At 42.4% G+C, this 13,481-nt stretch overlaps 1 long non-coding RNA gene across 1 annotated transcript in view; it reads left to right on the forward strand.

Annotated features, from left to right (window-relative positions):
- The window catches only part of LOC140478748 (uncharacterized), an 81,429-nt gene extending 69,503 nt beyond the window's left edge, over positions 1-11,926 (forward strand). The window contains exons 2-4 of the long non-coding RNA XR_011960862.1: positions 3,567-3,672; positions 10,064-10,095; positions 11,712-11,926. This is a non-coding gene — a long non-coding RNA (uncharacterized lncRNA). The remainder of the gene's footprint in view (positions 1-3,566; positions 3,673-10,063; positions 10,096-11,711) is intronic.
- Positions 11,927-13,481: the final 1,555 nt, after the last annotated feature.

The following is a 13,481-nucleotide window of genomic DNA, read 5'->3' on the forward strand; positions in this document are numbered from 1 at the left end:
GCAGGGAGTAAAGGGTCTTGTGAGGGATCCGTGGTTTAATAAGGATTTGGAATCCCTTGTGAAAGGGAAGAGGGCGGCCTATGTAAAGATGAGGCGTGAAGGTTCAGTTGGGGCGATTGAGAGTTATAAGGTAGCCAGGAAGGATCTAAAGAGAGAGCTAAGAGCAGCGAGAAGGGGACATGAAAAGTCCTTAGTTGGTAGGATTAGGGAAAACCCAAAGGCTTTCTATAGGTATGTCAGGAATAAAAGGATGACTAGGGTAGGTATCGGTCCAGTCAAGGATAGTAGTGGGAAGTTGTGCGTGGAGGTGGAGGAGATTGGTGAGACACTAAATCAATACTTTTCGTCAGTATTCACTCAGGAACAGGACACTGTTGCTAATGTGAATATTGAGTCACAAGTGATTAGAATGGATGGCCTTGAGGTACGTAGGGAAGAGGTCTGGGGAATACTGGAAAGGATGAAAATAGATAAGTCCCCTGGGCCTGATGGCATTTATCCTAGGATCGTCTGGGAAGCTAGTGAGGAGATAGCGGAGCCATTGGCCTTGATTTTTATGTCGTCGTTGTCTACGGGAATAGTGCCAGAAGACTGGAGGATAGCGAATGTGGTCCCCTTGTTCAAGAAGGGGAGCAGGGATAGCCCGAGTAACTATAGGCCAGTGAGTCTCACTTCTGTTGTGGGCAAAGTCTTAGAGAGAATTGTAAGGGATAGGATTTATGAACATCTGGATAGGAATAATTTGATCAAGGATAGTCAGCATGGTTTTGTGAAGGGCAGGTCGTGCCTCACAAACCTTATTGAGTTCTTTGAGAAGGTGACCAAGGAAGTGGACGAGGGTAAAGCAGTAGATGTGGTGTATATGGATTTTAGCAAGGCGTTTGATAAGGTAACCCATGGCAGGCTAATGCAAAAACTACAGAGGTATGGCATTGAGGGTGCATTGGAGGTTTGGATTAGGAATTGGCTGGCTGGAAGGAGACAGAGGGTAGTAGTTGATGGTATAGGTTCATCTTGGAGTGCAGTTACTAGCGGTGTTCCACAAGGATCTGTTTTGGGACCATTGCTGTTTGTCATTTTTATAAATGACCTGGAGGAGGGGCTTGAAGGCTGGGTGAGCAAGTTTGCGGATGACACGAAAGTAGGTGGAGTTGTGGACAGCGAAGAAGGATGTGGCAGGTTACAGCGGGATATAGATAAGTTGCAGAGCTGGGCAGGAAGGTGGCAAATGGAATTCAATGTAGCTAAGTGTGAAGTCATTCACTTTGGTAGGAGTAACAAGAAGATGGATTACTGGGCTAATGGTAGACTACTTGGTAGTGTGGATGAGCAGAGGGATCTTGGTGTCCATGTACACAGATCTTTGAAAGTTGCCACCCAGGTAAATAGTGCTGTGAAGAAGGCATATGGTGTACTGGGCTTTATTGGTAGAGGAATTGAGTTCCGGAGTCCTGAGGTCATGTTGCAGTTGTATAAGACTCTGGTGCGGCCTCATCTGGAGTATTGTGTGTAGTTTTGGTCGCCATACTATAGGAAGGATGTGGAGGCATTGGAACGAGTGCAGAGGAGGTTTACCAGGATGTTGCCTGGCATGGTAGGAAGATCATATGAGGAAAGGCTGAGGCACTTGGGTCTTTTCTCATTGGAGAAAAGAAGGTTTAGGGGAGATTTGATAGAGGTGTACAAGATGATTAGGGGTTTAGATAGGGTTGACAGTGAGAACCTTTTTCCGCTAATGAAGTCAGTTGTTACTAGGGGACACAGCTTTAAATTAAGGGGTGGTAGGTATAGGACAGATGTTAGGGGTAGATTTTTTACTCAGCGGGTTGTGAGTTCATGGAATGCCCTGCCAGTAGCAGTGGTGGACCCTCCCTCTTTATGGTAATTTAAGCGGGCATTGGACAAGCATATGGAGGTTATTGGGCTAGTGTAGGTTAGGTAGGCTTCGGTTGGCGCAACATCGAGGGCCGAAGGGCCTGTACTGCGCTGTATTTTTCTATGTTTTATGTTCTATTAGGACTCATCAGGTTTCTTTACAGTAACAGGCAGAATTTGTGATTAATGGGATGAAGTTGCCTCAAGCACCATATACATACACAACAATTTTTTTTTGTGAAACCATTAAACTATTCAGTCAGATAATGCATACGTTAATATTGATCCACTCATTATAAACCCTGCTGAGGGCAGCTTCAGCACCTCAGAGGGAGGGGGGGATGTGGGAGTTGTGATGTGGCTCCACCATAAACACAAGAGTTCCTGCTGCTTTCTTCATAATAAATATCATTGTGTTATTGAAATTGCATGAATTTTGACATTCCTTTTTATTACAAGTAAATGTCCTGATAGCCAGTGATCATAGAGTATTTGCTTTCTAACTGAATGCTCAAAAATCAAGGGAAGGGAGTTGGTGGGGGTGGAAGACAGTACATTATTGAACTCTGATTTACGTTGTCTCCACCCACCAGCATTTTAAGAACTGGGTTGGTTGCTTTGATCTGTTATTCAGCAGAAGCAGATACCTGTATAGCTAGCGTAGTAACAACAGGGAATTATTCATAGCTTGCATCTTAATATCAGATAATGGGAGCATGCAAATAGATATTAAAATCAACTGGTTGGGAAAATGGGGTTGAAATTGTGATACCCATTTGTAGTAAACCTGGACAAATTATAACACCTCCTTCGTGATTGTAGATACAGGAAAACTCTAGTGTGAGACAAGGAGATTTCCCCTGTGCGAGTCACCATCAGAAATTCACATTTATATATATAACATAAAAACGATAAGAGCCTTTGATGCCTCCAGTTTATCACGGATTTTCCATGCTTTGTGTCTTGCAATAATTTACATTTTCTACCCAAACAGGAAAGGGCAAAAAGCCAAGTGAAAGTCCAGGCAAGAATGAGAGAAAATCTGTGAAATTCCTCTCTGGCCTTACTAGGTGACCAAAATTAGTGCAGCAGATTACTCTGTGCAAGAGCAATGTGGGGGAATCGGACTGTTGGGATTGCAGCATAGAAACTGGCATGCACTCAATGGGCCGAATGGCATCCATCAATGCTGGAAGGACTCTGTGATTTTGACTTCCCTACGGTGTCCGCTTCCAGACCCAGCTCATGCTCGAAGGGATTCAGCAGCTGATGAGATACAGTACTCGGCTCCAGACCTTCATTATTCTCCAGGGAAAACAACTTACCTTCAGATTTCTAACTTTGTTCTGGCCTCACAGGACTTAAACTTGTGCCCTCTGAGCATCCCTATTCTTTTTAATTGGACCAAAATGTCAATGGTGCATTACTTCACTATCTGTCAAAACTGCAATCAGAACCCGCTGAAGTCGACACATTTCTGAATGGTCGAGTCTCCAGTCTTTCAGCCTATCATGTAAACCAAGCTCTTTTAAGCAGGGTGTAGGCCTAATGGCTTCAATATAATTTCAATACAGTGGAACACTTCATAGGAGCATTATCATTTTAAAATTTGGCAGCAAGCCACATGTCGAACTGGTTTTTAAAGAGGAGAGAGAGAGTCATCAAGAAGATTTTCTTTTATCTATTCACAGGATGTGCCTGACTAGGCCAACAGTCACTGCCTATCCCTAATGCCCAGAGGGCAGTTAAGAACCAACCACATTGTTTGGGTTTGGAGTCACATGCAGGCCAGATCAGGTAAGGATGGCACTTTCATAAGGCCTTAGGTAGTGTTGAAGAGCAGAGGGACGTAGGGGTGCAGGTACATAATTCTTTGAAGTTTGCTTCACAGGTAGACAGGGTGGTTAAAAAGGCATTTAGCATGTTTGCCTTCATTGCTCAAACTTTTGAGTATAGGAGTTGGGACATCGTGTTGAGCTTGTGCAGGACATTGGTGAAGCCTCTTAGAGTCATAGAATTATAGTAATGTACAGCACGGAAACAGACCCTTCGGTCCAACTAGATATCCCAACTCAATCTAGTCCAACCTGCCAGCATCCGGCCCATATTCCTCCAAACCCTTCCTATTCATATACCCATCCAGATCCAGCCTCCAGCACTGCCTCTTCTGGAATACTGTGTCCACTTCTGGACACCCAGTTATAGGAAAGATATTATTAGGCTGGAGAGAGTTTAGAAGAGATTTACCAGGATGTTGCTGGGCATGGAAGGTTTGAGTTATAAAGGGAGGCTGGATAGGCTGGGACATTTTTCACTGCAGCATAGGAGGTTGAGAGGTGACCTTATAGAGGTTTTTTAAAATCATGAGGGGTACAGATAGAGTTAATGGTAGTTGTTCTTTCCCGAGGATGGGGTTTTCACGACTAGGAGAAACATTTTCAAGATGACAGAAGAGAGATTTAAAAAAGACATGAGGGGCAATTTCCTTTTTTACACAGAGGGTGGTTTGTGTGTGGAATGAATTTCCTGAGGAAGTGGTGGATGTGGGCACAATTACAACATTTAAAAGACATTTGGATAAATACATGAATAAGAAAAGTTTGAAAGGACATGGGCCAGGAGCAGGCATGTGGGACTTGTTTCATTTAGGATTATGTTTGCCATGGACTGGTTGGACTGAAGGGTCTGTTTCCAAGCTGCATGACCCAATGACCCCATGACTAAAGGAGATTGGTGAATGAGATGGTCTTTTTCCCTGACTATTAACAGTGATTGAATGGTCATTATTAGACTCATACTTCCAGATTTTTAAAAAAATTGAATTCAAATTCCACCGTCTGTCATGGCAGGTTAATATACTGAGGTAATAAACCTACTCAGGATTTACTTGCACTGGTGAGGGCAAGGAATGGGTCTATGGGATCCCTCAGAGAATCTCTGAGTACATTTTGACGCAACCCTGAAGGAAACAGCAACAGTAGAGTGGGTGAAACTCTAAGGATGTTCCGCCTACTCCCACTCCCTGTAGCCATAGATTGGGTGCCTTCAGATGGCAGGATTGGAAACGTTTCAGCAATGCAGCTAACTTTGTGATGAGGCCAAGTAAATAGCAAGTGTATTATGGGGCCAGAGTATCATGTATTCTAATGTGTCTGAAGACTGTTTAATTTTCATCATGCTGGTTAATTTGATGTTTACTTACCAATTAAGAAGTCCTCTCATCAACTCCCGTGTGACAAACATAAATAACTTATCATACAGCATTTTGGAAGTAAAATAGCTTTTGAACTGATCAAGCAAAAGGATAGCAACTCCAAAACTGGAGTCTCTCATGATTCAGAGGAATCTAGAGCAGACATGGGCATTCACCCAATCGAGTCGACTCCATCATTCAATGTAAATATGGGTAATCAAATACTTAATACCTTTCTCCCTCATTACCCATACATCCTTTTACCTCATTGGTATTTAGAAATCTGTTAATCTCTACTTTAAATGTATAGTGCAGTGCTCTTATGCAGAGAATTCCAAAGATTCACAATGCTCTGAGATAAAGCAAAATCCACACCGTTATCCCAAAAGTCTTCCCCCTGACTTTGAAGTTGTCTAGACTTCCCACTAAGAAGCATCTCACTGCAGGTACCTCTTCCAGTTTTTGGCAAGTTTCCATAAGACTACCTCTTGTTTTTTTCAAAACCCTAGAAAATACGCAGCCATTTCACCCAATCTCTCAGGATTGAGTTAGTGAATGTTATTGTGCTCCATCTATGGCAATAATAGCCTTCTGAAGATAAAGTTGGCAAAACTTCACACACGTGACGATGCTATTCCTTTAACAAGGTTATGCTATGCTTGGCTTTTTTTAAAGAGATCGTAAAAGCAGCAATTCTGAAAAGTCTAGGTTTGAAGGGTTTCAGGAATTCTGGTCTCCTTCCTATCGGAAAGATGTTGTGAAACGTGAAAGGGTTCAGAAAAGATTTGCAAGGATGTTGCCAGGGTTGGAGGATTTGAGCTATAGGGAGAGGCTAAACAGCCTGGGGTTGTTTTCCCTGGAGCGTCGGAGGCTGAGGGGTGACCTTATAGAGATCTATAAAATCATGAAAGGGCATGGATAGGATAAATAGACAGAGTCTTTTCCCTGGGGTTGGGAGTCCAGAACTAGAGGGCATAGGTTTAGGGTGAGAGGGGAAAGATATAAAAGAGACCTAAGGGGCAACGTTTTCACGCAGAGGGTGGTACAAGAATGGAATGAGCTGCCAGAGGAAGTGGTGGAGGCTGGTATAATTACAACATTTAAGAGGCATTTGGATGGGTATATGAATAGGAAGGGTTTGGAGGGATATGGGCCGTGTGCTGGCAGGTGGGACTAGATTGGGTTGGGATATCTGGTCGGCATTGACGGGTCGGACCGAAGGGTATGTTTCCATGCTGTACATCTCTATGACTCTATGGCTAATTTGATTACAGCTTACAGATACTGCCTCAGGCAAAAGGCTTTCATGTTTAAAGAAAAACACTTGTACAATGAAAGGGTACTGCCAGTTCTCCCAGCTCAGCTTTTCTCTCGTTTGGTTTGGTTTTAGCAAATCAGTCAGTTTTAAGGCTGCTGGTCCAAGAAATAGCTCCATGGAAGAAAGTGTTCCATGCTGAATCTCTCTGTCATCTCTGTCTCCTGGAAGACCCTCTGTTTGACTTAACCTTCTTTGCCAAGGGGTGTTTATGGGGATTGTTCCAAGTATTTGGAACAGCATCATTAAGTTGGAATAATCTGTTGCTTTTTTGGATAGGTTGTTATTCTGTATTCTGTTCTCTTTTGTTTGTGTTTCATTTGGTAATCTTGTAAATAAATTCTGTTTCGTTGAAAACTAAGTGGCTTGAATAGCTGCATCACTCCTGGAATATCCACTCACACCTGCTTAAAACAACTGGCAAAATTAGAGTCTGGGCTACTTTCTGGAAGTGTTTTGAGGGGGTCTGGCCTGGTTCATAACACACATTACTGAAGTGCAGTGTAATATATGTATTCAGCTGAAGCAAAACTTTCCAGTTGTGAACTCTGATCCTCTTATAATAAAGGCTGGCATGACATCAGCCTTTCTGACTCTGCATTGCATCTATATGTCAGCCATTATTCATTTCGGATAGGGTACGCAGGTTTATAAGTTGACTGTATCTTTCAGCTGCTGTGAACATTGTTGCCTTCCAAAGCCAACCCAACTCAATCAAACCAGTGGTGTGAGAGATGTCAGAAATGTCCGCTTCACAATGGAGCCTGCAGTGTCATGGCTGCTGCATGTGGACATGTGGTAGATCATTTTCTGACTCCCTACAAAGTTGCTGGTGATCAGAGTAGGGTAAGGGCCAGCAATAGAGAATGTCAAGATTGGCCCTAGTTTGCCATTTTAAAAGCCGAGGAGAAAGTGAGGGCTGCAGATGCTGGAGGTCAGAGTCAAAAAGTGTGGTGCTGGAAAAACACAGCCAGTCAGGCAGGATCCGAGGAGCAGGAGAGTTGACATTTCGAGCATAAGTTGTTCATCAGGAAGATTTTGATTTCCTTAATGATTAGAAATCTCAGCCTACTACTATACATACCTAAAGGCCCAGCCTTGAAGACCACCATAGGAAACAATTGCTCAGATTCACTACCATCTGAGAGAAATAAGTGCCTCCTTGTGTCTTAAATGTGTATCTCTTTACTCTAAGATTATACCCTCCGATTCTTGACTTTCCCACAAGGAGAAATAACCACATCTGCACTGGCAAGCCCCTTAAAATGACATGAAGGAGGAGGCCATTCAGCCCATCACATTCACGTTGACTCGTTTGATGAGCATTCTAATCAATTTCTCAACTTTTACCCTATGGACCAGTCATCTCAATTCACCCAACTGAAGCCTGGCAGGAACCAACTGGAAGTGCCTGAGATGTTTGTGCTGGCTCCATTTAAAGTGTATCACTTGTTTTTTGTGACACTCTTAATGCAGTATGTGATTCACTGTTGACCGCTCTAACTTTGTGGTCCTCATAGCTTGCTCCACAAAATGAGACTTTACAAGAAAAAGCTCCTGTTTTAAACACCATGGAACTGATTGCACATTTGTAATCAGATACCAGTTATATAAGCAAGACAAAACATTGTTACTCAGACTGAGAGGGGCCTTAGAATATAGGGATTCACTCCGTAAGATCCTAAACTGCCCTGATTTATCCTAACCCAAGTCACTATGACAGCATCAGATTTGCAACATTAACATTTCCAAAACCATTATTTTATACAACATCTACATTCAAGCATTTCCCCGCCCCCCATAATTAACATTTATACATTATTGTATCTCCGTACATTGACCACTGCCCCAACTTACCTTAAGTCTTTGACTTTACAAATTCAGGAAGTCAAGAGATTTCAGAATTGGTCTTGGAAAATTGGCAGTTCTTTGGCTTGAAGACTGTTGGCCTTGATTCTGATCTTGACTCTACATGCTCTGTGAAGCCTCTCTTGGTAGACCTTTCACGGCAGTCTTTAACTGAAGAGACAATTCCTAATAAACCAGGAAGTCAGTCCATTCCCTTGTCTGGAAGACTGTTAACTTCCTAAATTTCTTCTGCAGAAGAACTCCATCCTGCAAAACCAAATATTTGCTCCATTTCTTCAGTGGGGTAGATCTTTATTCTTATGAACCCTTTTCACGATAGTTGAAACAGGAACTTTCTTTTTTACAGAAGGCTAGACTTCTGAGCCAGGCCATTTCTTCTTGACAGTATCCTGGATCTCTGTGCCAGATAGTTTATTTTAGGGTGTCTAATGAGCATATGGATATTGGTCACTACCATCTCAGTGTTGGTTTTCATGGAGTCCATTGCAGTCCAAACTATCTAAGCAAATCTTTACTCTCAATCTACTGATACATCTGCTTTAAGGTATGTAAGCCGTTCAACTTGTAGGTTACATTGAATGTTTTCACTTACCTTCTGTCATTTAGCCCAATGTATTCAAATCCTCAGTCATGTTACTTGAAGATTCCTGCTAACATAGCTCTATCACTGCCATTGATGATGGTTCCTTGGAAGATGAAGAATCAAAATTATCTTCCTGAAAGTTAGTTGTTAGATCACCTGAAAATAAACTCAAAACTGCCTTGTTAATTTGTTCACCAAGTTGTGTGCTTAAGCAGTTTCAGTTAAAGATTGATCAATCAGCTTAAGTTGATTGTATTGCTCATTCTTTTTCTTCTGATTTGTATCTCCTCAAAACATTTGCAGGTTTTGTTTTAAGATTAGATTATTTACAGTGTGGAAACAGGCCTTCTGCCAACACCGACCCTCCGAAGAGCAACCCACCCAGACCCATTCCCGTACATCTAACACTACGGGCAATTTAGCATGGCCAATTCACCTAACCTGCACATTTTTGGACTGTGGGAGGAAACTGGAGCAAACCCACACAGACAGGGGGAGAATGTGCAAACTCCACACAGACAGTCCCCTGAGGCGGGAATCGAACCCGAGTCTCTGGCACTGTGAGGCAGCAGTGCTTGCCACTGTGCCACCGTGCTGCCCACTTTCTGGTATGTGAATTCTCTTCAGTATGATGGAAATTTTTCCACTGCTGACATTCCTGTATAGTCACAGATTTCACAATCAGTTATGAGAATTTCAATCCCTCTTGAGATCTCTGGCCATCTAATCACTGACTGAAACCAGACTGTGTGCTAAGTGTCACCATTATAACGTACCCAGACCATCTTCCTGGAATTAGACTTATGCCGAAAACTAGTAAGTTGCCCATGATTGTGAAATACTATTGATGCTCAGTGCACATTTGTTTGGTAAACCTGCTGAATGTTTGGTCTTACCAAATGTTTAACACAATTGTGACAAATTATGACGTTCTAGCTCAGTCTTTCATTCTTGTTGAATTAACTATTTTTTGCTTGCTGGCTGTTGATTCTTCTCTGACATATTTGTTAAACTTAATAGATGGTCTTATTTTTGGATCCTGCCAAGAGTTTAGGAAGTCCATTTAAATCTTGGACCAGTTTCCCTTTGAACATTTGGTCCGTCACTGTTTGTACCTGAGCCGTTAGTTTACTGTCTGGCTTGTCTTTGAATAGACAGGACATAATTTGGTCTCCCTTGATATATTTCATGTGTATTGAAACTCATTGAACTCTTTCTGCTATTTCAGCAATGTCGAGGTCAAGATATACGTGCTTGAAGGTGAGGTTTTATTATTATGAATACACTCTCCTATATTTCACACCCTTTGTATTGTGGTGTTTCCTGTTTTATGCCTTTATTCTTGAGAACTGTTCCACCTGGACAATGTAGTTTCATCTCTGTAAGGCAATATCTTCAGTTTCTTCACCCACAGTGAATCCTGTGGTGAAGAGAGTGACAATTGCCTCTGTATTAAGTTTTAAATTAATGAGATGTCGACAGATGTAAATAGGTTCCATTGAACACAAGTCAGTTGGACCTCCAATATTTACTTAGAAACACATTGCCTACCTTTATCTAAGGCCAGTATTTCTACGACATTGACGTCTTTGTATAAGTGATCATTTGGCAGTTTTTTTTTTAGTTCCAGCACTCCCCAAGTAAATACAAAAACCTGGCACGGCGAGGACCTCATTTTTGGCTTGCCCCACCCGCGTTTTTTTAACAATTTAAGAGGCTGGGTGGAGAATGCACCCTTTATAGTTGCAGTTTCAATGACGACAACTTATCTTTGCATTTAAGATAACAAAAATTCCTAAGGTGCTTCTTAAGAATGTAATTAGACAAATTAAAATCTGGTCCATGCTTAAGAGATCAATATTGTGAGCATAGATGTCTCTAAGAGCTGTAGGGATGGAGGAGAGTGGCAAGGCCGCAAGAGAAATTATTCATAAGAAAGAGTGTGCAGTGTATAACAAACATTGTGCACAGCTGGGACAGGTGTCACTAGAGGTACCTGAAGCTGGCAGAACTGGTTAGGGCAATTTTTAGGGCCCACATATTTTGAAGTCCCTTATGTCTTTTTCTCTTTGTTACCACCTTATCCTAGCATAAAATGTGGTGTAGCATCAATTCACAGAATATTTTAAAACTGATGCAGAGTGCATTTCAGAACATTTGCAACCAGAAGATGCAGCTTCAGAAGCGACCATGTGCTTTCTAGTTTACTAATCTACTTACAGAATTATTGCATTTAATTTGGCACCGGCTGTGTAAGCAGCTTTGTAATAGTCTATTAACCGATTTGAAGATTTAAATGATTTAAAATGACAAAATAAATGCCTTAAGCACTCCAAAACCAGCTAGCGAACAGGTCTGCAAATGATCCAAAATATACTTTTCCAACAAATGCTCAAATCAGCAAATGAGTAAGTGTAACCAGCTATAGATAAGGTGGCCAATTGTTCAGTTTACTGTTGAATTTTCAGGTGGAATACCCTTTGTCTGGTATCCGATTTCAACTGGCCATATTGTTAAAAGTGCAAATTGTCCGACATGTAAGGGAGTATTTAGAGACAATTTAATTGCTGAAGGACTGTTGCATCAACCCTGAAAGATCTTCAGCCTATCAAGGCAGAGAGTGGGGGAGGAGTCTTGACTGTATTTGTGAGGAGGGTAGATATTGGCTTTCTGGCTGTGTGTCCTTTATAATACTGCATTATTCAGGCACACTGATGTTAACAGCAGACCGATGTTAACAGCACACTAGTCAAAACCTTCATTAAACCTGAAGAAAACCTACTTATCTTTTCTTTAGTAGTTGCTGTAAACTGTGCCTTTTAATTGATAAATTAGAGTCCTTTCATAAGTAAATCAGTAATCTGTGCCTCTTACAGCCCAGTGGAAGCATTTGGAAAAGGAAAGATGAAAATCAGCAAGAACCAACTCAACTGATCTTGTCATCAAAGATGACTGAACTGCTTTCACTATTTCCACTCCATCTTTTCCTGCTCCGTTCTGCATGTCTGTGTGAGATGTGTGTGTGAGATTGTATGTGTGAGATGTGTGTGTGTGTGAGGTGTGTGTGTTTGTGTGTATGTGTGTGAGAGATGTGAGTGTGTGTGAGATGTGTGTGTGAGTGAGATTGTAAGAGTGTGTGTGTGAGTGAGGGGCAGTTTATAAGGGGAGTTAAATTGTGGTGTTCTATGCCAACAATTTAGAACTACTAACTTGTAGCTAGAGTCTAATTATTAATAATGAATTGGAATTTTTGTTAAGTACAGAATCCTGGTTACTGCTTTCTGTCAATATAGGTGTAAAAATCAGGAAAATTGGTGAATTTGGTGTGCTTATTTTAAAATCTCTAACTTTGATAACTCAGGAAATAGCAAGACTTGATTTCCAGTGCATTAAAATCGCCTTTATTGTCATATAAAGTCAATGAGTGTAGTGAGTTTATACATCACTAGTTACAGCGCCGACTTAAATAAAATAAGTTCTAGGCACACCTTCTGTCATTACAAGATTTTAGACAGGAGAGAAATAAAATGGCCAGCATTACAGAAAATACATTAATACATTAGACTACACTGGCAGTCAGCTTCCAGTCTGTACTGGTGTGGTGACCTGCTGGCTTCCTGCAGCGTGCCGACAGCATGCCAGTAATATCCCACAACAGGCCAGGAGGCTGCTGCACCAGGCCAGAAGGTCACTGCACCAAACAGGGGATCACTGCACCTGACAGGGGTGTCATGGCACCAGACAGGGGTGTCACTGCACCAGACAGGCAGATCACTGCACCAGACTGGGAGATCACTACACCAGACAGGGATGTCACTACACCAGACAGGGGGTCACTGCACTAGACAAGGAGATCACTACACCAGACAGGGAGATCACTGCATTAAAAACAATGACTGCAGATGCTGGAAACCAGATTCCGGATTAGTGGTGCTGGAAGAGCACAGCAGTTCAGGCAGCATCCAAGTAGCTTCGAAATCGACGTTTCAGGCAAAAGCCCTTCATCAGGAATAAAGGCAGTGAGCCTGAAGCATGGAGAGATAAGCTAGAGGAGGGTGGGGGTGGGGAGAAAGTAGCATTGAGTACAATGGGTGAGTGGGGGAGGGGATGAAGGTGATAGGTCAAGGAGGAGAGGGTGGGGTGGATAGGTGGAAAAGAAGATAGGCAGGTAGGACAAGTGGGACAAGTTATTGGGACAGTTACTGAGCTGGAAGTTTGGAACTAGGGTGAGGTGGGGGAAGGGGAAATGAGGAAACTGTTGAAGTCTACATTGATGCCCTGGTGTTCCAGTTTCCTCATTTCCCCTTCCCCACCTCACCCTAGTTCTAAACTTCCAGCTCAGTAACTGTCCCCATAACTTGTCCGGACTTGTTCTATCTGCCTATCTTCTTTTCCACCTATCCACTCCACCCTCTCCTCCTTGACCTATCACCTTCATCCCCACCCCCACCCTCCTCTAGCTTATCTCTCCATGCTTCAGGCTCACTGCCTTTATTCCTGATGAAGGGCTTTTGCCCGAAACGTCGATTTCTAAGCTACTAGGATGCTGCCTGAACTGCTATGCTCTTCCAGCACCACTAATCCAGAGGGAGATCACTGCACCAGACAGGGAGATCACTGCACCAGACAGGGAGATCACTGCACCA

Source organism: Chiloscyllium punctatum, chromosome 6, assembly GCF_047496795.1.
Source record: "Chiloscyllium punctatum isolate Juve2018m chromosome 6, sChiPun1.3, whole genome shotgun sequence".
In the NCBI taxonomy this organism is placed as follows: Eukaryota; Metazoa; Chordata; class Chondrichthyes; order Orectolobiformes; family Hemiscylliidae; genus Chiloscyllium; species Chiloscyllium punctatum.